The sequence below is a fragment of the Linepithema humile genome, chromosome 4 (assembly GCF_040581485.1).
Source record: "Linepithema humile isolate Giens D197 chromosome 4, Lhum_UNIL_v1.0, whole genome shotgun sequence".
In the NCBI taxonomy this organism is placed as follows: Eukaryota; Metazoa; Arthropoda; class Insecta; order Hymenoptera; family Formicidae; genus Linepithema; species Linepithema humile.
The window spans coordinates 25,669,333-25,691,759 of NC_090131.1; the positions used below are offsets into that span (position 1 = coordinate 25,669,333).

At 39.8% G+C, this 22,427-nt stretch overlaps 1 protein-coding gene and 1 long non-coding RNA gene across 8 annotated transcripts in view; one reads left to right on the plus strand and one right to left on the minus strand.

Moving 5' to 3' along the window:
• The window catches only part of LOC105672554 (uncharacterized), an 80,495-nt gene extending 70,150 nt beyond the window's left edge, over positions 1 to 10,345 (minus strand). Inside the window, exons 1-2 of the long non-coding RNA XR_001100841.2 lie at positions 9,455 to 10,345; positions 9,129 to 9,161 (exon numbers count right to left, since the gene is read on the minus strand). This is a non-coding gene — a long non-coding RNA (uncharacterized lncRNA). The remainder of the gene's footprint in view (positions 1 to 9,128; positions 9,162 to 9,454) is intronic.
• LOC105672552 (mushroom body large-type Kenyon cell-specific protein 1-like) overlaps positions 1 to 22,427 on the plus strand; it is a 169,165-nt gene that overhangs the window by 70,234 nt on the left and 76,504 nt on the right. For 3 of the 7 annotated variants that reach the window (XM_012367570.2, XM_067353921.1, XM_012367574.2), the window contains exon 1: positions 16,554 to 18,737. The gene's annotated coding sequence lies outside the window, so the exon portion shown is untranslated. Of the gene's footprint in view, positions 1 to 11,664; positions 11,925 to 12,278; positions 12,318 to 16,552; positions 18,738 to 22,427 lie in introns of those variants that run through there. The other 4 variants (XM_067353919.1, XM_012367572.2, XM_012367571.2 and 1 more) reach the window with 3 other exon arrangements.

Below are 22,427 nucleotides of genomic sequence, written 5' to 3' on the forward strand. Positions count from 1 at the left end.
AGCAGCGATTGCCGACAGAGTGGAAAATTGGCTTAATTCCGCAACGTGTAAACGAGCGCTTAAGTGTGTCGAGAAAGTTTTATGGGTTATCACGGCGTGGAAACATTGGCGTCGCGCCAGCCGACCCTGCCAGCCAGACCGGGCCAGATCTCTGAGTCGCTGGATTATTAATTGTTTGACGATCCGTTAAATCGTACTTCCCCGAGTTATTAACGGCACGCTTGGCGGGAAGTGTCTGACGGTCGCATGGCGTCGAAATTTACGATTATGAATGGGACAACGTATATCATCGTGCTGCACGTGTGTTTTTTTTTTTAATTTTATTTCGTTAAAATAAGCTTCGTGAATCAGAGTTCAACAAGTAATTCAGCGATCGTACAAGATCGAGATGGATGACACATATGGGGTTCGGAAAAATTTCGAAGTTTTTATCTTTAAAACCCACACGTTGAATTTGAATCTATGCACGAGCAACTATTATTATTCGCGATATTCATTGTTAGCAATTTTTCATCAATTAGATTGCTGAATGAACTTGGTAGAAATGTTGCCTTCCGGTACAGTTATTTTGTTTATTTCATCGCGCTGCTCTCTTCGCGCCGGTCCCATTCAATGCTATCTATCCAAGACTGACATTCCTTGCAAATCGTTGTTCGGTTTCGACGGTTCCCGTGAGTCGCCCACAGTCCCACGATCCCTCGGACGATTTGAATGCAGGAGGCGAGCACGGTCGATCCCGGCGCGAGAACGCAATGCAGCATACGGACTGCTAAAATCGTTTCTGAATCGCTTCGACCCGGTGCTTCTAACTGCGAGTTACTTGGCGTAGCAAACTACATGGTTTTTCGCTTTGCTGAGCGCTTTGACAAAGTCGGTTCCAAAGCGAAGATGAGAAATATAAATTTAAGAATCTTAGAATCTCGGCTCACATTTGCGCTAAACGCGCGATGAAAACCATTTAACGTTAAATTCAAAAAGAGATACTCATTCTCGAGATACTGATCGATGTATTCGCGCTCACTTCACAGAATAAAGTGCAGCCACGCCGGAAATGGCTCGATTGAATAAGACAGATCAATGTGTTAGCTTTTAATTGATACTCGAATATGACGCAACTCGCGCGTTGCGCGAACCGGCGATTTCTAATGAACCGCCTTCGGACCGATTAATATCGCGGAGAAAGCTATTTTTGGCTCAAGGGCGATCGCGCGAAACGTGCGACGAGTGTCCCGTTCGTTGATTGCGACTCGGCTCGGTGCTAGCGGAGAAAGGTGACGTTTTGTGCGCGAGCGCGCGCGCCGCAGAGTCGTAGGGACGAGTACTTACGTAATACCAATTACGATGCCTACGATACTTACGAGTAAACATCGCTTCGTTACGGTGCGTTTATGCACGCGTTATTCTGTGTCAGCATACCTTGCACTTGCTGTTACCGCAACGACAGCGCGAAGAGAGACCCTTTTGCCATCGCGCCGTTGTCCCAGATAACACGAGTGAACGTATCCGTGCGCGCTCCGCGGTGCCGCACGAAGCGGGGACAGTCGTTTTATACTTGACGTCAGAATAAAATAATATTCATTGCACGCGATACATATGTGCCACCGGTGTCGCGGCTTTATCAAAGGGCGATCCACGTAGATCTTGATCTCGCGCAGCTTAATGACATAACATCGCGATCGATAGGCAATTTTACACCTTCCTGGAAATATTTGCCGACTCTTTTCATCGATGTAAATTGCAATGTAGAATTTACATTTTACAACTGTTTGCCGGCGCACCGCCGTGTATCCCGCTTGGTGCACGAAATCCGCGAATGAGCACACACAGCGCGGATGGATTCATCTAGAGAATTTTCCGAGGCGCGCGGAAGCACCGGGTGCACGCTTAATTACCGAAATATCGCGCTACATTTCGCAATTTGTTATTATTGAACGACAAGCTAGACGATTAATAAAACAGAGTACACCAATTAATAATAATTTGATTTGCGTAATGAGCGCACCGGCGCATTTGCATTTATTGACAAAGTCAATAATGATTTATCGATCCGCAACCGGTAAATAATTGTGGGGCAAATTAAACTGGAATTAGCGTAAAAGCGTCGCCCTTCCTCATTTTAATTAATTACCTTCGCGACAACGCAAACGCGTGCGCGCACGCCGCCGCCGGCGAGAGATGCCCTTTCAGGCCATCAAGAAACTGTTATTTCTTTCAATGAAAATAACGTACGCGCACATTGTGCGCGCAACGGCGTGCGCTTAGCGATTTACGTATGCAATTGAATAACGTCGAATAAACAGCGATTTCGCCGTGCCACCGTATAACATTTCTTAAAGTCATCTAAACCGGTTCCGCTAAGAATTTAATCTTTACCCGTACGCGTGGTGAACCGCAGATGCGGTTTATCAGCAGCATAATGCGTCGCCCATGGATTTTTGCGCGTAACATTTACGTAATTATGCTTCGGAGTTAAATATTCAAGTCACAATATAGCACAGTCGTAGCTATGTAGACCAATGATTTTATTTCGTCTTTCAATGAATACTTGAATGTAATGTCGATACATGCTCACGCTAATTATATTTCATGAATAGCAGCGTTTTGCATATCTTGTACATTCACAGTAGCAAACACATGGATCCGCGTTGTAGAACGAGTCGTTGCAATTCTTAACGATTGTCAGAAAAGAATTCTTCCAGTCAGACTATACGCGTATACGCTAGAGAACATCTCGGCGTCGTCATCTCGCGTTGTCGTCGTCGTCTTCGTCGTCGGATGACTTAACCAACGTGACGTGTGATGCCGAGCGTGCAGCGCGAACGACGCGATAAGCGGAGATACGGTCAAGGCCTCCTCGGATGCCGGCCTATCCGTTCCCTTTCCGACATGCTGCTGCACGCAGCTATGCACGCGTGAGACGGAGAGAGAAAGAGAGAGAAAGGACATCACTTTTCGTCTCGAAGTTTGCGGGCGTTTGCTCGAGACGCGAGTGTGAGCAAAAGAATAAACGAAATGGCGGGAATAAGTAAAGAGGCATAAAACAGTGTTGTCTAAAATCATTATGTATCTTTTATGAATTTTATTAGGCAACGATGTAAATTCGTACGTTTATGATGTTTTTAAAAATGTTTATTCGCTTTCCTTTTAATAAAAACTCGAGATATCTTTAATAGAATATATTTCCAATCATATCGCATTCAAAAGACATGAAAAACTCATTTTCTGCTTTGAAAAAAACTTTCATATATGTTGATTTAAATAAATCGTTCGAATTTTTTCTTTCAATATTTTCTTAAACAAGATGCGAAATAAAATTGCACTCCTAATTTAATATATTCGATAAAGATTAAGATTAATATAAATATACTGCCATTTCGTACACATTATACATATGATATGTAAATAAAAATTAATATTTGTCTTGTCGAGAAGATATTGATATGTTACATTGAGACAATGTAGAAAAAAACGTGAAAAATAAGTATAATGTAAACGTTGTAAAATGACGAGTCGGACGGTGTCCATTTCATGTTACTGTGCAAATTCGGCGGAGGCCTTCGGCCAAGCTGCGACGCGATTGGCCCGACTGACCCACTGGCACTGACCTTGGACCCACCCGACAAACAGACCAGACCGCCTGCCCGACAGCAGCAGGGTCACGTGGCCCTCGTGCAGATTCGACAGCCGGTCGGACCCACGGCTGCATATCCTCGAGGAAGCGAGCGAGACAAAAGATACGAACTGCGACGTAACCGCTTGAGTCTCAGGGCCGAGTATGCACCGTCGACTCTTTGTAATGCCGAGCAGAACGGAGCGAGTTTGCCTCGCGATAAAGTAGGGTAATTCGTTGTCGCGCGCGTGCGAGAAAGAAAGAGAGAAAGAGAGCGAGAGAGATTAATGTTGCATTGCGAGAGATTTTGTTTGGGATTATTAATTTTTTACAAGTAACGCGCGGCGGGATATAATAAATCGCGAACAGTCGGATTAGAGTGCGTTGCAACATTTCTTCGCGGAGATTAATTCGCTTTCGTGATGTTAATTTTTTTTTACGTTGCTCTACATATTCGGAGTTTGTCGAAATTTATTTTTCAACTGTGATATTCTCGTTGTGCGCGCGCGTTAAAATCTTTTATCCGATTTTGATCGTTTTGCTACACATGTTACTATTACATGAAAAATAAAATAATTTTTTTGAAATATTTATTTACTTCTAAAATATATATATCTTCCTAAAGTTTTCTGTTAAAAGAATATCGTATTAGGTTAAAATAAAGTCGAATCTTACTGCTTTGGAAAACGTAAGAAATATAAATAAAATAAATAAATAAAATTCTTTTTTACTTTGTTTCAGTTTATCGGAAGTTATTAAATAAGTTCGTCCTATTGTAAATTTGTTCGTTCTATTTTTGAAATCCCGTCGTGTTACAGTTTCCTGCGAAATCTTTTATCACACTTGCGACGAGTAGCATAATCATTTCCTATTGAAACTTATGTCTACAAGCACCGCCATCGCATACGATCGTTCTCCTTTCTCCTTTTTTTACTCGTGCCAAATAAATAATTCATACTTCTTTTCGCGCAATAACGTTTACCTCATGGCCTTGTCGCGCTCCTTGATCCCACAGTGACGAGACAACGCTGTAGCGATCTCTCGCCGATTATTGTTCGAGGGCACGAAATTCGCTATGAAGGTGCACCGAAAGTTAACGAAATAAAAAGTAATGGAGGAGAAAGAAGGACGAGGTGCCCGAATTCGGAATTCAAGTGGACGAGGCCGCAGTCGCCGATGATTTTGTTTTATTCTCCCGCGTTTATGACATTTGTGTATACTAAAAAGAAAGAGAACGTCACGCGCGTAGGTATTTTCTAAAAAAATATATAGATTTATCTAAATAATCCTCATCATTTAAAGAAAGCGAGTAAATCTCTATTGCAAATACAAATGTGCGACGTTACAACAAATTAATTTGATATAAGTAAAAAAATATGAAAAGTAATGTTCAGAAATTTAAGGCTTCTATCGAGCAAATTGTGCGGAATTGCGACCATTCTTTCAATTCAGCCGGACAAAGAAAACCCAATTCCGTTCTGAGGCAGAAATAATGGCGCAACAAAGAAAAAGAGAGCACATTGTTGCGACGCGCCGCAGTTGTCCGAAGAAATGCCGAATTGGTCGTCGGGAGAATCAGTGCCGAAAAGCGACAAAGGAGTAGGCCGTTCTCTCGGCACGATCGGACGCGCCGCTCGAGGCTAAAACGCTCACGAAGATTTCGTATGCGTGGCTCCGCCTCCTACTCCTATCCGACCCATTCTAAACAAATGAATCATGCTCCAAAATGGCCGACTGAATTTAGACGTCATGTGGCATCGACGCACGCAAACCAGCGCGTGTACGGCATCAGCGTACACACGCTCACGCGGTTACACGCACGACGCCCGTCGCGCCGGGCCGGGCCACAGAGCGTAGACTGCACGTTGCATTGAAGAATTTTGCGTACATGAAACAAAGAAAACTGCAGCTCGTTGCTGAAAAGAAGCGTGAACTCTTGCTCTGCCGCGGAGAAGACGCGGTTTTTCTTTCAGGCTATTTTAGTCTCGAGTAAGTAACTTATTATCGTTTCATGTACACGCTCCATTAATACATAGCATTAATGCAACAACGATAATTATTCACTTCCGACTAGTTAGCTATTCTTCAGAAAAGTTTGAAATTGTTCTATCAATTCTTGATGAATTAACTTGCGATAGAAATAAATGAAACGTAAACGACCCGTGACAGACAATATTACAAATCGTACGCTATATGCAATAACTATATTATATAGTTTTGAAATAATCGCTCAGAATTACCCAAGTCGTAAAAAAAAGTAAAAATATAAGACGCAAGAAATCGAGACGAGATAAGTCAAAGTTTCAATGTAAGCATCGATGCCGATAACAAAATGATGATGTGTCTAATTACTGATACATGTATTATATAATATTCTCGTGTCGAGGAAGTAATGCAACGTGCATGTATTAATATCAACTTATATGACGCTCTAGCGTAAATTAATCTAAAAGAAAAAAAAATGAAGCAACATCTATTCATGTTCGAAATTGAAAACTTAGAAGTCCAGATTTGTATTTTTTCATTCAATCGTATTCTCGTTGCATTATGCACGTGGGACGCGCGAAAGACGAGGCAGAAAGCACGCAGGCACGTTTATCGTGATTCCTTTTCTTCGACGCCCGTCGGCGCAACGTAACTACGCTGGCAGTGATTCTCTCTACGTCGGCACGGTGATCAGCAGTGAATTGGCGGGACGCGACGGTAGGCGGATATTTTTCGGTACGTGGCTTAGGCATTGGCTCGCAAAGAGAAAGGCTTTAGAGCGGGCTGACTGACTGCACATAACGCGACTAAGCGCTGCTTAGAAGGCCGGCGGAAAATTTAATGTCAAGTATACATGGAATCGGATTTACGGCATAATGCAACGATGTCGGTGTGCGCGGCCGATCGACGTCAGCCCTCCTCTCTACTCCTCCTAACCCTCTTGTCTCGCTTTTTGCACTTGTATTTATGAATGCGATGCTAGTTTGCGCTATTTTTTGTATTTCGTTATTAGATGCATTTAATGATATTAAATGCACATTAAATAAACGCGCATTAAATAATCGTTCAACTAAAATATGCAGTTAAAATCGAGATTGCTTTTATGTTAATTTTATTTGATTTATCGAATCAAAAGGGGGGAAACGTTGGCAGCAAGAAGTGTTTTCATTTCTACTTGAACACTGAATAACTTTGCAATTATTAGTGTCGATATTCAGATAACTGATAAACAGTTTAGTTTTTAATGATACGATTAAAAAAGTACTCGATATTCTTGGGAAAACCAGTGTGGCTCCACGCCTTCGCTGATTCAAAGGGAGAAACGAAGCACGAGTTTAAAAATAGTATGATGAGATACATAAAACCAGAAATCTAGACAACGACTAATGTGACCATTTGATTAATCCACTTTTTTTTATCGCTCTTTATCTACATGCGGAATCAACTGCGAGATTGCCGGCGAAAAACGCGGCGCGATTATCTGAAAATTCCCCGAAGCGTTGCACGCCGCGCAAACCTCGGTCGCGTATGCGCAGCGCGAAAAAAAGTAGAATATTATTTCAGAGTTCTCTCGATTCGTCATAGATGACCATGAGTGATAGGCGGACTTACACGCGCGAAACTTGCACATCGTTATGTTTCTCTACGGACGAATCTCTCTTTCGCGCTGCACGTGCTCTATTAACCTGCGGAAATATCGTGCTTTTTACAGGGATATCGACGAATCTCCATAATGCACAAAATCGACATGTTGAATTCGCATCTTTGCCTCGAAGGCAAATAACAATTTCTTGTGGGTTTGAAAATAATTATTTAATTGGTGATTACAAAAAGATGCGTTAATCTTTTGCATAGATCTTTTATATAGATGTTTTAAAAAAACTTTTTAAAAAGTTTGAAAAAATTTTTCGGACAAATTATTGGATTAAATTATTTTTTTATTGATGGAACTATTTTTATGATTTTTATGACAATTATATATTTTTAATATATCTAATAATAATTTCCACGATTTTTTGATATCTGAAAATTTCCTCAACATATTTATTCAATGAAAAATATTTGCCTTTGAAATAATACGAAATGGCGATCGTCAATTTGGATTGACTGTTATATAACGACGAAAGAGACGCCTAGAGATCCCCTATCTAATCTTCAACTTTCGGCTGTTATCTTGAGACTAGCAGTATGCCGTGTGCATGGATTATCTAACGAATTTTCTAAACCGCCAATCTGCTTCAAGGTCCTGCCTCAACTTTGTCACCGCCCCCCCTGTCTTTTTCTCAACTATCCCTTTCGTTTGTGTGCGGGAAGCAGGCGACTCTTGCGTAAAGTTTGAAGCCGTATGCGATACAGATAGTCCGTGCGTGCACACCGATAAGATAAACGATTAATAATAGGACGCTGCATGGTTTATCTCGACGTGTAAGGCTGTGCGGTCCACTTACGCTACAAATGCTTCGAAACGTTCTTCTCCTTATTTCTTCATTGAAAGGAAGGAGAAAAAGAATGTTTTGTATTTGTAGCGGCAAGTGGACCGCAGCCTAAAATGCACACTTTAGGAGCGGACGATTGTCGACGCTTGCGACAGTAATTATATAAAAACGCCACAGTTGGGTGATGTGAAAAGAACAATAAAGCGTTAAAAACGCTTTTTTTTGTAGAAAACAAAAGAAATATAATTTATGCCTATAAACATCATTTTGTAACGATTAGATATATTGCTTCATGATAAAAATGTTCATAGTATTATCTATATAATTTTAATTGAGTAAATAGCATATGATATCATAGAAATACAATGCATTAATACTTTTTCAACCACTGTACAGAAGGAGCTCTTTTCGCGAAGCGCACTGTATTTAAAAACCCTTCAAATTTTATACACAATACCCAACAAAAAAAGAGAATCGTTCAATGAAACGCATGCCATAAAAACAAGTCGATTATATCAATTGTTATATAGGCGATTCAATAACCACGATTTTTTCGTTGCACCAACAATTGCACATTCGAAATCGTACTTTGACAATTTGCTTTTTTCTTTTTATAAAAATATTGGATTTGTTAAGAAGATTAAATATAAAATTTTTTTACACAAAAATTATATTGAACATCATATTTTTAAAATTTAAGTCTTCAAAATTTTAGTTTCCAACTTCACTCTTTTATTATTTTTAAAATTTATCTCCATAAAATTTTCTTTTCTACTTATCATCATAATATGAATATTATGACTTATGTTTTCAAACTTTTGTAATTGTATAATTCAAAATTAATAAATTGTATAATTGACTTGAATAAAATTTGATACTCTCTTCTGTTAAAATATGGAAAAAGTAATTCTGTATTTTATTATTTTTAAAAAAGCAAATTGTGAACGAGAATGTGACTGTGGAGGCGTAATCTTTAGCGTTTATTATTAGTTAGTAATTAGAAGTGAATAAAAAGCCAGCTGTTGATATATAATTATATCAGCGATTGATATAAGTTTTTATATAATTGCGCAAGTACAATAAATAAATCTACTCACCGGTCGTTGTACTCTAGCCAAGTATGCAGTCACCTGGAAAAATTAATATATTTGAGTTATTATAAATCATATATTTTATATATTATTAGTGTATATATGTTATTATATAATATTTCATTATTTTCATTTGAATCAAAACATAATTATATGTAATAAATTATATTAATAACTTTTCAAAAATTTTAATGAACATTATGAATAATTTAATTGATATTTTCAAAGATCTTATAATAAATACCTTTAATAAATACATGAATGTGATTGTGTATGTGTAGGTTATCACAATTATATATATATTTAGATAATGAATGAATAATTATATTCACCAGCTAGAATATTGTAATTTGTTCTACCCGTTGCAGATTCTGCCTTAGGCTGCTTCGCACCAGCTCCATCGAAGAATGATGAATGACCGGAAACCCGCATTTATGTTGTTACATGCACTACCAAACGAAAGTCAATCCGTGCACTTCACTTTCGAAAATCACAGATTTACGTCGCCATGGTACACGGAACGCAAACGCGAGATAACCCGAGATACTTTGTACCGCAACATGTCCACGCATAAAAGTGACCAATTGTTTTCATTTTACACATTCGATAGTCCTCGTGACACTGTACACATACTAGAACGAGCGAGACAAACGATGATTGTTTTGACGGCAGGTATGGACACGTACACAACAAGCTATGTTTTGCCCGATTCATTTCGACGAACTGAGTTTTCAACACACGCTATATCTAATAAAAGATACATCACGCTTCGATTGAGCAAACATTTACAGCATCAAAATTTGTATACTCGTTAAAATTATAACCTAAATCCACGCTCCGTCGGCCAGACGATGCACGACGGTCGTCTGATGGCACAAAAAATGCTATTAATCGCGAACATTCTCGGTCATCGCCTGTCACTTTAATCGGCACTTCCGACAAAAAACTCATTATGCACTTTCAGTACGAATAATATGTGCAATTAATGGAGAAACGTTTGTACTGTTTAAACCAAACCGACGCGATGATAAAGACGATAAAAATTGACATGGCGATCGCAGGGCGGCAGCATTGCTTGACAATGTCGCCAATATCTTAATAATTAATAATCGATATCGATATATCGACGCGTTGCTATTTTCTTACCAATCTCTTTTACGACTACATCAGCACAAAATGTGCAGTGTGAACGAAGCGCTCAATGATTAATCAGGTATTTTAATTAAGAATATGTAATCACACACGAAATTGTGTACGAATTTATTTTCGACTAAGCTCTGGCGGCAATTTTATATGAGAAATTCCTGTATCTGTATTTTGTAACTTTCTAACGACAATATTGCCGTCGTTACGTGTCGTTGTGTAGGTATCATGCGATAACCGTGCAACATACGTGCAGCATACGACGATAGCGATATTATCGTTAAAAATTACCGAATAAGCATACTGGTCGATTGTATATATCGCGCTTCGAATCTTTCAAGCGAATGTAAAAAGTAATTTTCTCAGCATTAAAATTTATATACTCACTGAGATTCTAACCTATTTCAGTACAACCCGTCTACGTCTTGCACGATTGACGAAACGCTTTTAATCGTGAACACAACAATTGTCTATTTAATCAATATTCGACGTTCACAAAAAGTTAACATTGATTATGCATTTTTAATACGAATAAAATACTCAATTGACAGCGATACGTTTGCGCTATACATTTCGTTGAAGTTGTAGTAGTGACTATCGCTGTCGTCGGAGCAGTGACGGGCGCGACATCAATTGACAATGTCGCCAATCTTAAAATACATCGATATCGGTGTTGGCCATCTTGTCGTCAATCTCTTTCGTGATGCGTCGGTTCGGAGTGTGTAACATGAACGAAATGCTTGACGATTAATCAGGTATTTTAGTTGTTTAAAGTACATGATCAGCACGAATCTTTGTTGCTAGGTCTGATTAAAGTAACGGACGATTACCAGAACGTATTATTTTCCGCGGTTGTTCGCAATTAACAGTGTTTCGCCCATCCGCTGGACAGCGAGGTTAGGGATTATAATTTCAATAAGTACGGATTTTGATATCATCGGCTGTGTTCATTGCACTAACAGTGAATATTGAGACGCAGCCATCTTAGGCATGTAAAAATAATTCTCTGCGTTCGCTTAAGATGATCGAAGCGCGATTTACTTTTTATTAGACATTAGTGTGACAATAGCATGTTGACAAAATTTAGCTTCTCGGAAGTGAATCGGGCAAAACATAATTGTGTTGTACGCGTTCTGACAATTCCTGCGTGTTGCAATGAGAATCGTTCGCTTTGCTCGTTCCGAGTGTAATAGTAACGGAAAAACCGCCAAATGTATAAAGTGATTTGTGTTATATTTATATGCGTAGAGACATAAAGTACATTTGTTGCGTCATAAAGTACATTTTATCTCGTCTTTTGTTTTGTATATCGTCGGAAATCGGCGACGTGAATGATTTTCGAAAGTGGAGTGTGCGGATTTTGATGTACGATAATTCATATAGCGTTTTCGATTATACAGGATTTGAACGACCCAGGGTTGATCAATCACTATTTTACTATAAATGCAAGTCTTTCATTGGTGGAGAGGTTGCAATGACGTCATTAACCAACCCTGGGTCGTTCAAATCCTGTATAATCGAAAACGCTAATAGAGTGACGGTAATCAAAATTATATAAATTGTGTATTTCGATATTCATCGGTTCTTCGAGGGAGTTAGTGCGAAGCAGTCTAAGACGGAATCTGTGGTGGATGAAGCTAACTGCAAATGCTCTAACTGGTAAGCAGAGTTATTTGTTTATCATTTAAATATATACATAATTTTGTAATAACACACATAACAATCATAATTATGTATTTATTAAATATTTATTATGTATATATGCATGAAAATATTTATTAAAACATTATTAAATATTAATTATATATATATACATATACTATATATATATATATATATATATGTTTGAAAATATTCATTAAAATATTTATTAAAACAATTGTTAAATAATTATTAAAATTTTTAAGGAATTATTCACACAATTTATTGCATATAATTATATTTTAATCGAAATTAAAATAATTGAAAGATATAATAATTTATGATAATTAAAATATATGTTGATTTTTGCAGATACAGCTGGCAGAATACTTAGCTAGGATACAACGACTGGTGAGTGAATAAATTTATCTATTATGTTGCGTAATTACACACATTGATATCGCCCGTTATTTTTTATTTGCCAGTGCTTAATGTATGTACATATACATATAATTGTTTAGGATATAATTGTATTTTTGTTTGCAATTTATATTTATACAAATAAGTATTAAAATACAAAGTTATTTTTTTCTCTATCTTAACAGCGAAGAATTCTATATTTTACATAAGTCATATATGCAATTTCCTATTTTTAAATCGTAACATTATCGGGTGTTCGAGGAAATATTATAGAATCATACATTGTATAACTGACCGTACCGTTTTGCCATCTGAGTTCATGACTCTCACGTGACAATAATGTTGTTGTCGTGACTGCGATTTAGCCAGAAAGTATGACTGTCGAACGTGCTTCGGACGTCTCTTCAGCGCACAATGCATGTGAGGCGAGTGAGTCTGACCGCGCGACTCCGAGCCGTCGTCTTACCCTCTCCGTAACGGGTCGATGGCGCCGTTCTCTATAAATTAAATTCGAAACATCGAATTCCACTTGAATCGTTGATGCGATTCGTTTCTCGTGCCTTGTGATTTTTCGTTGCGACGAAACGGCCGTCCAACTGTGACGCGTCGGGCAACGTTTAAATTTTGCAACGCAGCGACGAGCTGCATATTAGATTGTCTCCTAGTCAAAGTGTCACGGCCGCGATGCGCCGTACTTAAGGCGCGAGTCCGGAGCGGCGGAACTCGTGTACAAATATTCCAGTAAATAAATTGGAGAGAGAAGGATTTATGCAATGCGTTATGAGAAAATTTTTCTTGAAACAAACGCGAAGTATAGCGATAATAAATATACGAGACGGTCATTTCGAACGTGCTTTATCCACTTTTAACTTTATATAAAGCTTTACTTTAAAATATATCTGTCGTGATTTATAAGAGTTATACTATTACTTAGCGTCTTATTAACGTTTTTAAAAAAGTTTGTGTGTGTGTGCGCGCGCGTGTATGTGTGTGTGTGTGTGTTGATTTTCTAAAAATTTTCTCAATGTAAATAACAGGCATTTAATATCAATTTCTTATATCAATAATATATAAAATTTACTTATCAATTAAATAATAATGGAAGAAAAAGTTTAAATGCAGCCGGTGAATGCAGACATGTTATTAGATATATATTTTAAAATCTTTATTACAATTTAGATACTTATACATTAATCTTCTACAGTTAAATTCTAAGAACAATAAGATATTATTAGCATTAATGTTTATCAAGTTAATATTTGAATAACTAATCGCTCTGCGCTCTATCTCTGAGATATATAGAGAGGAAATAGAGGAGAAACAGATATTTATACTTCTCAATTAAATGTAGTTGGCCAGAGAGTAAAATTATGCATGAAGCAAGCAGTTTTAAAAGCTTGTTCTTCGATTACGACTCTGTTTTAGTAGATCATCGATCGTAATATTCCACATTAACGCCATGTTAAACGTGACAGAATTCTGATTAATCCTTTTTCAGGATTCTGATTAACAATTCCGAAATGTTATTTCATCTAAGTGCGGACGAAAGCGGCTTTCGTTTCATATTGCTTTTGTAATTGAATTCTTCTTGCATAATTCTGTCCAATTACAAAACCATAATTTGGAAGATTCGATATTCCAACGTAACAACGCTGTTAGACCATATTTAAAGAGCAATCTCGGTGAAATGCAATTCAACATTATTAATACGTGTAATGGCTCTTTCGATTCTCCAATTTTCGTCGCGAATATTCGCGGATTGTGCGAATTTGCATTTTTCATGAAGCCACTTGATAGATCTCGAATACTAGAAGTCACGATGCGGAAAACATCGTAGGCGACATACAAATTGCGGTGCCAGCCGGTGTTGCTGCGTCCGTGACTAGACGGCATAATTCGTAGACAGTACGTGTTACCGATCAAGATAATTTTGATTGGAGCGACGCCGTTGTATGCGGGGCGAGTTTCTTTCCGCCTTTACGCCGCGATTGGCCGTGCGCAGACGTCTTTCGCGATACCGCCGTCGTTGCATCGCGCGTTACGCGATGATCCTCAAAAAGTGAATCCGCGTGCGATGACGAGGCCACGCGCATGCCATGCGCGTGAATAACGTCGGCGTTTGTTACGCAACTCCGGTCGCGACATTTCGCGAGGGTCGAATTCGCGAAGCTCCGCAAGAGCCGCGTCGCGATGTTTTTCGTAATATGCTAATTAAGAGTCTTACTTAATTACTTCAGAGGCAGTTTTAATTTAAAGAAAAACAATTTGCACATGTTTCTTGTATTTAAAGTTGCATTAGTCAAAAACTTTTATCAGAAAAAAATTTTTTAAATTTTAAATAAATAAATTTTTAAAAATTAACATGTATATATGATTGTTGTTTGCATAAAGATTAAAATGCCAGTTTTATATACCGATTTTATACTACAATGCAACAATTATTTTAATTTTATCATCAAAATTATTTTTTTACCAGAATATTCCATTCAGAAGTTGGATTAATAATAAAATTAAATTTTTGATTTTGAAAATTTGAAATTGTATTTTTTTCTTTGTGATGAATATGAAGTGGAACAGGTGCAAGATGTTTCGTAGAATTAGCAAAAGTCTAAAAGTTGCGAGTGCAAACTTGGAAATGAGTTTTCGTCAGCAAGAATTTGATACGATAACGTGACCTGCCACAACTTGAAAAATTTTAGTATTAAAGACAAAATAGTCTAACTAAATTTAACTGAAAAATTTTTAGAATGTAGATATATTTTTGCAATCCAAAAGTTTTAGTTTTGTTGAAACTAATTTAATCTTTATTCTTATATTAATTGTTACATAGAAAAAAATATATTTCTTACCTTTTAGAGCAATTTTTTTTTGTCTCTTATGTAGTAGAAAGCAAAAATATCCATTTTACGTTTCCCAGTATAACATATATGTATTTTTTAATATACAAAAAAATTACAATAATATAATATACAATAATATTATCATATTGCTAATTTTAATTGAAAGTGAGAATTTTTAATGTTAATTTTGAAAAAATCATATTTATAACTATAGTTCTCCACGGTAAAATTTGGGAAAGGTAAAGTGGTGAAATTTCTCTCTCATAGAAGAGTCTTCTATTCAAAACGAGTTCTCGAATGCAGAGACGCGTCAGAAGAGTTGGCAAGCGTTCGCGACGGAGGACAATCAATAGAGACTCGCATGTAAGAATGCATTAAAGCGATCTACGAGCGTAAGACAAAGCGACCATGTGACTGGAACAGGTTCCGGGGAGCCGAATGTGTGCGCGCGCGTGCGATTACATTTGTGTGTGTATTTCGCGCGCGAGTTCTACGAAATGAGCGAGCGTTCGCTCTAAAGATAGAAGTTGATGTGTCTTCGGCTAACGCAACACGTAGCCTTTAAATCAGATTGCAAGCGCGAAACAAAGACAAATAACGTCGCGATCGTGCGCGGGAAAACTCGCGAAACCGTTTGATAAGTGCCACATTGCAAATTCGTTATTATCGCACGACGCGATGTTTGCCGGAAATGCCAAAGTTCTTAAGGCATTGATTTCTGTTACAACAGAATTGCAGAGTCTCTCGTTGAGGTCAATCGGTTGAATTGCAATTAATCGGCAACATTAATTTTCAAATGCTATTGAAATACAATGACACGTATGCATTGAATATTGAAAAGTAAAAATGGTATATGTTAAAAAGTGAAAATTGCCACTCATGTATGTTCTACTTGAAAGTAATCTATGCAAATCGGCAAAGCAAATAGGAGAAATAAAATGTCACTTTTTATCGAATCGATGTAAAGTAAAGTGTCGAAGCATAATTAAAGATCCAATTTAGCTTGGTAAAGCATAAGAACTGAATTCGTGACGGCGCTCTCAAATCTCAGTGTCGCCGGGAAGACACGCGCGAAACGCTCTCGCGATTAACTATGATACGTCACAAAAGCGAACTGCTTGCGTTACTCGAGAGTCGGCCCCGGCGTCGCGGATTTATACCATGTATACGAGCCAAGTTGCCGCCGCGCTCGAAGTTAAGGCGTCGCCTCGTATCTCGAATATCAATGTTAATCGTAATGGGCGATTTAACCTCGTCAGTATGCGCGTTCCATTTTCCTACTCGACACGCGTTAGCGTGGCACACGGACTCCGACGGATGTATGAATGACGGGGGAAAATGATCACGCTTGCGCCAAGAAAGTGGGACCGTTCTGTTCGCGATCGCGCGGAATTGAAGAGCCGAGGAGATTGAAAGTACTGACGATCGAAATGACGAATCTGCAAATTTTTCTCAATTTTTATTTCATTTGGAAAATACGAAATTTCGGTTCAAATCACAATCAATAGCATTTTTCCAAAAAAAATTATTGAACTTTTTTTCTTGTTAATAAGAGTTAAAAGCAGAGTACTTCAAGATAAAAAATTTTTATCTTATCGAAATATTTTAGTATCTTTATTTGGGTCTTATACGTTATACGAGGAGCGCGCTAGAAATGCTAAACAAGAGCCGGTCGAGTGGCCTTTATCTTCCCTCCGTCTTTCCGAAACATCGAGTTCGCGAAGGAAGTCGAAACTTTTGCAGCGCTCTGTACTCGGCGTGCACGCAGGTACAGAGGAAGAGAGAACGGGACGGAGACAGCACAGAGAAGGGAGAAAGAGATAGAATCGGCGAGCGGGCGCGCACGCAAAATGTGCAATTGGACCAAACGGCGACGACGACAATGACATCGATGACGACGACGTCGACGTCGATGACGGGCGCGAGGTGCAGGAACGGCTTGGCGTTTCGTGGCTTTCGGTGGCCGTTAAAGACGCGCATCTATACATACACACGTGCACTCCGGAGAACGGGTGATGCATCGGGGCATTCGTGTGCGCCGGTATCGTGTCGTGCTGCTTCACCGTCGTCGTCGGCGTCGTCTGCGACATGCGGATGATGGTGATGGTAACCGGTCGCGATGGTGTGACGGCAAGCGTAGAGGAAGGTCGTGGTGTTGGTAACGTGCGATGGTGGTTAGTGGTAGTGTGCTTATTTGCGTTGCCAATAGTAGTAATAGCAGTAGTAGTAGTACGGGTATTGATGGTAGTAGTAGTAGTAATAGTAAGTAGTGGTGCCGGCGGCAGTGATGATAGTGGTGGTAGTCGTGCTGGTGGTGGTGGTTGGTGGTGGTGGTGGTGGTGGTCGGTAATGGTGGTGGTAGTGCTGGGTGGTGGTGGAGGATACCGAAGATGATGGTGGGGTGGTCGGATGGCGGCGCTCCTAGCGCGCAAGCCGTGCTGCCCGACGCGGATGCAGTTACGGGAGCGCAGCGCGACCCAACGCAACTCGACTTAACGTCGCATATCCGGAGCCGGATCAAACGTCGAGGCCTGGGCAAGTGGAGTGCGTGTGCGTGTGTCGTCGTCTCGTCTCCCTCTCGCCCGTGTTTAACGCGCGAGTACCGGGAGCAGGGGGAGAGTGACGCAAGGGGTGGACAGAGTGCAGGGAGTGAACGAAAAAAAAAAAAAAAAAAAGACGCGGTGCATAAGGACGGAAGGAAGGAAAGGAGAAAATAAATCGGAAGAAGAAACGGAGGTTCTTGGTCCGTCTTGGTCGACAATAGAGTGAGAGACAGAGAGACCGGGAACGAGGGTGATCGTGAAGGGTAGAGAGGCCGCGAAAGTGGAAACGAAAGATCCCATCCCGCCGATCGAGACGCGAATCGTTGTCGCCGCTGCCGCCGCCGTCGTTGTTATATATTGTTGTTATTGTTGTTGTGCACGCGCGCCGGATTCGGTTTGAATTGTCGATCGTAATAAAAACAACCTCCGAGTTGCGAGTTCGCCATCGCTGCAAATCGGCACGAGACTAAACAGAACGAGGAAGAACACGAGAGATCAACCGGGTGGAATCGACGTGCGAGAGTAAAGATCCTCGTCGTTGTTAATCGTTGTGGTATCCGCGACATCGTTACCGCATCGTGATCGCGAGGGGTGCGAAACGGAGAACACCGGTGCTCGACGAGAACCGCGTAGACCGCAGCGAAACGGAGCAACAGGCTCCTTCCAGAGAGAGAGAGCGAGAGAGAGAGAGAGAGAGAGAAAGTGAGAGAGAGACGAAGGGAGGGGGCGGACGGGGGTGCATCGGTGCATCCGTCGATCGTCGCGGCGCCCGCGCGTCCGCGTGTCGTCAGGCCGCCCGACGTGGCTCTTGTTATCTCGCGATCGCTCGTGCTCCATTTTCGCGAGTGTATATTGAGAAGAGGAAATTAGCGCGGAATAAGAAGACTTCGGAGCGAAGATTGTCCCGAGGGGGTGGAAGAAGGATGTCGTCGGGGAAGCACGCCGATCGCGAAGACCGGCTGCTCGGAGCTTCGGCGAGCCGTCTCGAGAAGCTCTGAAGAAGCGCGACAGTTCTTTTCACCGCGAAAGTGAGTAGTTGTCGTTTTATTCGCGAATTGTGAAATTGTAAGAAAAGAAAAGGAGAGAGAGAGAGAAAAAGAGGGAAAGGGAGGGAGCGTAAAAAGTGCGTCTATTAACGGCGCTCCGAAATCCGACGATTCCCTATGAGCGCGCGGCAATTAGAGATATACGAAGCGAAGTGAGAATGGAGTGCCGAGGAAGAACGAAAGAGAGGTGCATGTTTCTGTGCATGTATGTAGATCGTGTGCGAGTGAGAAGGAGTGTCCTCCAGTGCGCGCCCGCGCACTCGCGCTCGCGCCCGTTTGCCGTCGCGTTCGCGCGTGTGCGTCGAAGGAGAATGTGCACGTGTCATCGTATGTATCTCTAGGTGCGCGAGGAGAGGAAGCGAAAGATGGAGAGGAGACGACGAGAGGAGAGAAAAGTTGTAAGAGGGGCCGACCGACGGCCCGCGCGAAGCGCACTAGCTCTTAGACACCAAAATGGCCGAAAAGATCGTACGCTCACGCGCGCGAGCGTTTTCGCCAGCGATTACGAGTGCATTGAGACGAGCGGACGACAAATCGTCGGACATATCGTCCTCAGATAGAGCGAGAGATTCAGAGTCGACGGCGCAATTGTTTCGAGACGTCATTTTTGTTATCGCTGTTTTGTCTACGGCCATCTTCTACGGGCATTCTACCTTTCGACCGCTTCTTCTTCTCTCTCTTTCTCTCCCTGGCGGCGAATTGACCTGATTATGATCGCCACGGGCGAGGTATTTCACACGCTGTGTCTGTTTGTTCGTGCTGCTCGATTTTTCTTACTGTCGACGCGAGGGCAATATCAGCGAATGTATTTCGGAAAAATTAACTGGTTCGAACTGATCGAAAACAGTCGTTTTGTTGAATGAATTCTTTAAGCTCTTAGTGATCCACAGATGGTTTCATTCGAAATCCTTGAAAAGCATATTTCAAATTCTCTTGCTTCTAATGTCATCTGCGCAATTTATTGTCAGTGCAACAAGCAATTTCTGTCATCCATTTAATTATGAAATTTTTACTTTGTTTTCTTCAGTTATTTGCTGAAATTGTTATGCTATAGTGAAATAAAAGAACCTTGGAATCTGATGTGAGGAGAAAAATGACTAAAAATAAGTGTGAGAGTAGAGCGTTAAGAATTAAAAAACCAAGTTTATTACATTTATTCATTATATTACTCTTATATTATCAAATGATAATAATACTGGTAAAAAAAATAATGGTACGATTTGTAAAATATTTGAATCTATATATTAAATATTCATTAAAAAATTGACAGTTATTAATGGTTTTTAATGGATGATATAAATTTTATGTTTTACGAACTTTCCAATATTAGCGATATATATTACGAAAAATTTTTCTCGCGCTACTGCTTAATGTTTTCCATTCGTCAAGTATTAATTATAACAAATGCATTCTCATAGCTATCGCGATAAATCGTTGTATGTATGTGAAAAAGTGATTCGACAAATGACTTCGCCGAAATGAGCCGCATAATTATCATGAGTGGTTTTTTTTTTTGTTGAAATATTCGCTGCTATATTTTTTTACGCGCTATAAATTCTCGACGATTACGTGTAAAATACATGTGACGGCTAAAATTTCCGCTAGCACGCAGTGTCCACGTAATATCGAATCATAATTTCGCTTCGATAGAAAAGCATCGTTGTAATTATTAATCCGCGAGTTGTTTCACGCGAGCGAATTTGATCCAGATCGATTCCAATCGCGCCATTGTGTCGGATAACGTTTACCAAGGTTCTTTTGTACTGGTGAGTTGAAAAACACGTTGCTCCGGTGGCGAAACACGTTTTCCCCTAAAATCGATGCAAATCTGTAATAATTCACCCTTTGAGAAACGAAAATATCAAATATCTCTGATTTTATTTGTCGTCCGCTTTAGACAAGCATATAATTACTCAAAATGTAACGAAATTGAAGAAAGTTCTATTCAAAAAAATAAATTATTTATAAACTTTGGACGGAATCGAAATATTAGCGAGTATGAAATTAGCAAGTATTATATGAATAATCTATTGTTTAATTATTATCATTCTACTGTTCTGTCATTTAACTAATATTTGTTATTTTTTCGCACAATTGTTAACGTCAAAGTTTCTAAATTTTTTAAAAAGTACTGTTCAAAAATGCTAATATTTTAACCTAATATTTTTATTATATTAATCAAGTCGTGCTAAAAATGTGATAATTTGTATAGAATTTTTCCAATTTAAAAATACATCAGTTACGGCATGATTTGATACTGTGATGAACTAGTGTTTGATATCTTTGAAAAAAAAGAAACGTATAGCAAAATAGATATAGCTGATCGAATAAAAATTGCACGGCTGAAACGGGTGTCGAAGAATAGTTAGATGCAACGCGCGACGCGCGTCTGTCAGTTTTATCGAGCGAAGCCGGTCATCACGTGTTCCGCACGGAAACCTGTCGCTCCGACAAGTCGGAGAGACCGGAACCTCGTTGTCTCCGATGTTAGCGACGTGTATGGGCGATATGGATGTCCGAAAACTGAAAACGGTGAGATTCGAATGCACATACAGTCGAACGCAAATCGAAATTCTTTCGTCTCTCGTCGGATTTTCTCGGTTCTGGCGATTTTGCTTCATTCGGAAATTTTTCCAATAAATTTTAAGCGTTTGAAAAAGTTTCCTTGATATTTCTGACATTCTAGACGTGAACAATAGGATGATTCACGAAATTGCAGAGACGTATTATAAGCGTGCAGATTTTTTCTTTGTTAAAGGTTAAAACAATTTTGATCCTTATTGAATTTGGGATTGATATTGGTTCGCCACTTTTGATCTTCATCATTCTTTGTGGCTCTTCTTAGACATTTGATAATTTTAATTTTTATGCATAATAATTGTGCTGTCGAGAGTTATATTTCTTATTATTAGTTATGTGTGTTCCTTATATTAGTTTATGTGTCTCACTCGCGTCATAGAGTTGACTTGAGATTTATATGTACATGCACTGTTCTCTTAATTAATATATCAAACAACTACAAATTCGAACGTTGTGCAGAGGTGGTGCGTGCAATTTTCATGCGCCTTGCGGCGCGACTCAGGCCATTCAGGCTTGCCGGAAGGGCGGGAGCGCAGCCGGCGTGCAACGGCGGCAAGTACTCCACAGAATGCAATTTTCTTCCGATAACAGAGGCGCGATCTATCGTGTAAACAGATTCCTGGATGTTTACGTTCTACGAACCAATTACACTATGCCCAGTCGAGCGATGCTTAGCGCTTGGTTCGCGGGGTAATTAGAACGTGCATGTCGCAAAAAGAACGCACAGGCTGTGTGCGAGGCTAATTCGATGGAAATGCGTGTAAACTGGCGTAAACTGGCCTCGCCTGACGCTCCTTTTTATTGTCTCGATCGAACGCTACACGCGAAAACCTCGCGATGATCTCGCACTCGATTCCCGATCGGCCGCTTCGCCGTTTCCTGCTTACTCGAAAAAACTGCGACATGTATTAGAATCGCGGAACACACGCGAAATAGCATTCATCCGAAGCTGCACAGTTGCGATGTTGCAAGATCTTTCCTCTCTTTTTTTCTTTTAACTAATATTAGAAATAATTCTATGAGTTCTAACTCTGTCCGTTCCACAATATAATCTTAAGAGAAAAATAGATAGATTATTATAGATAAAATTAT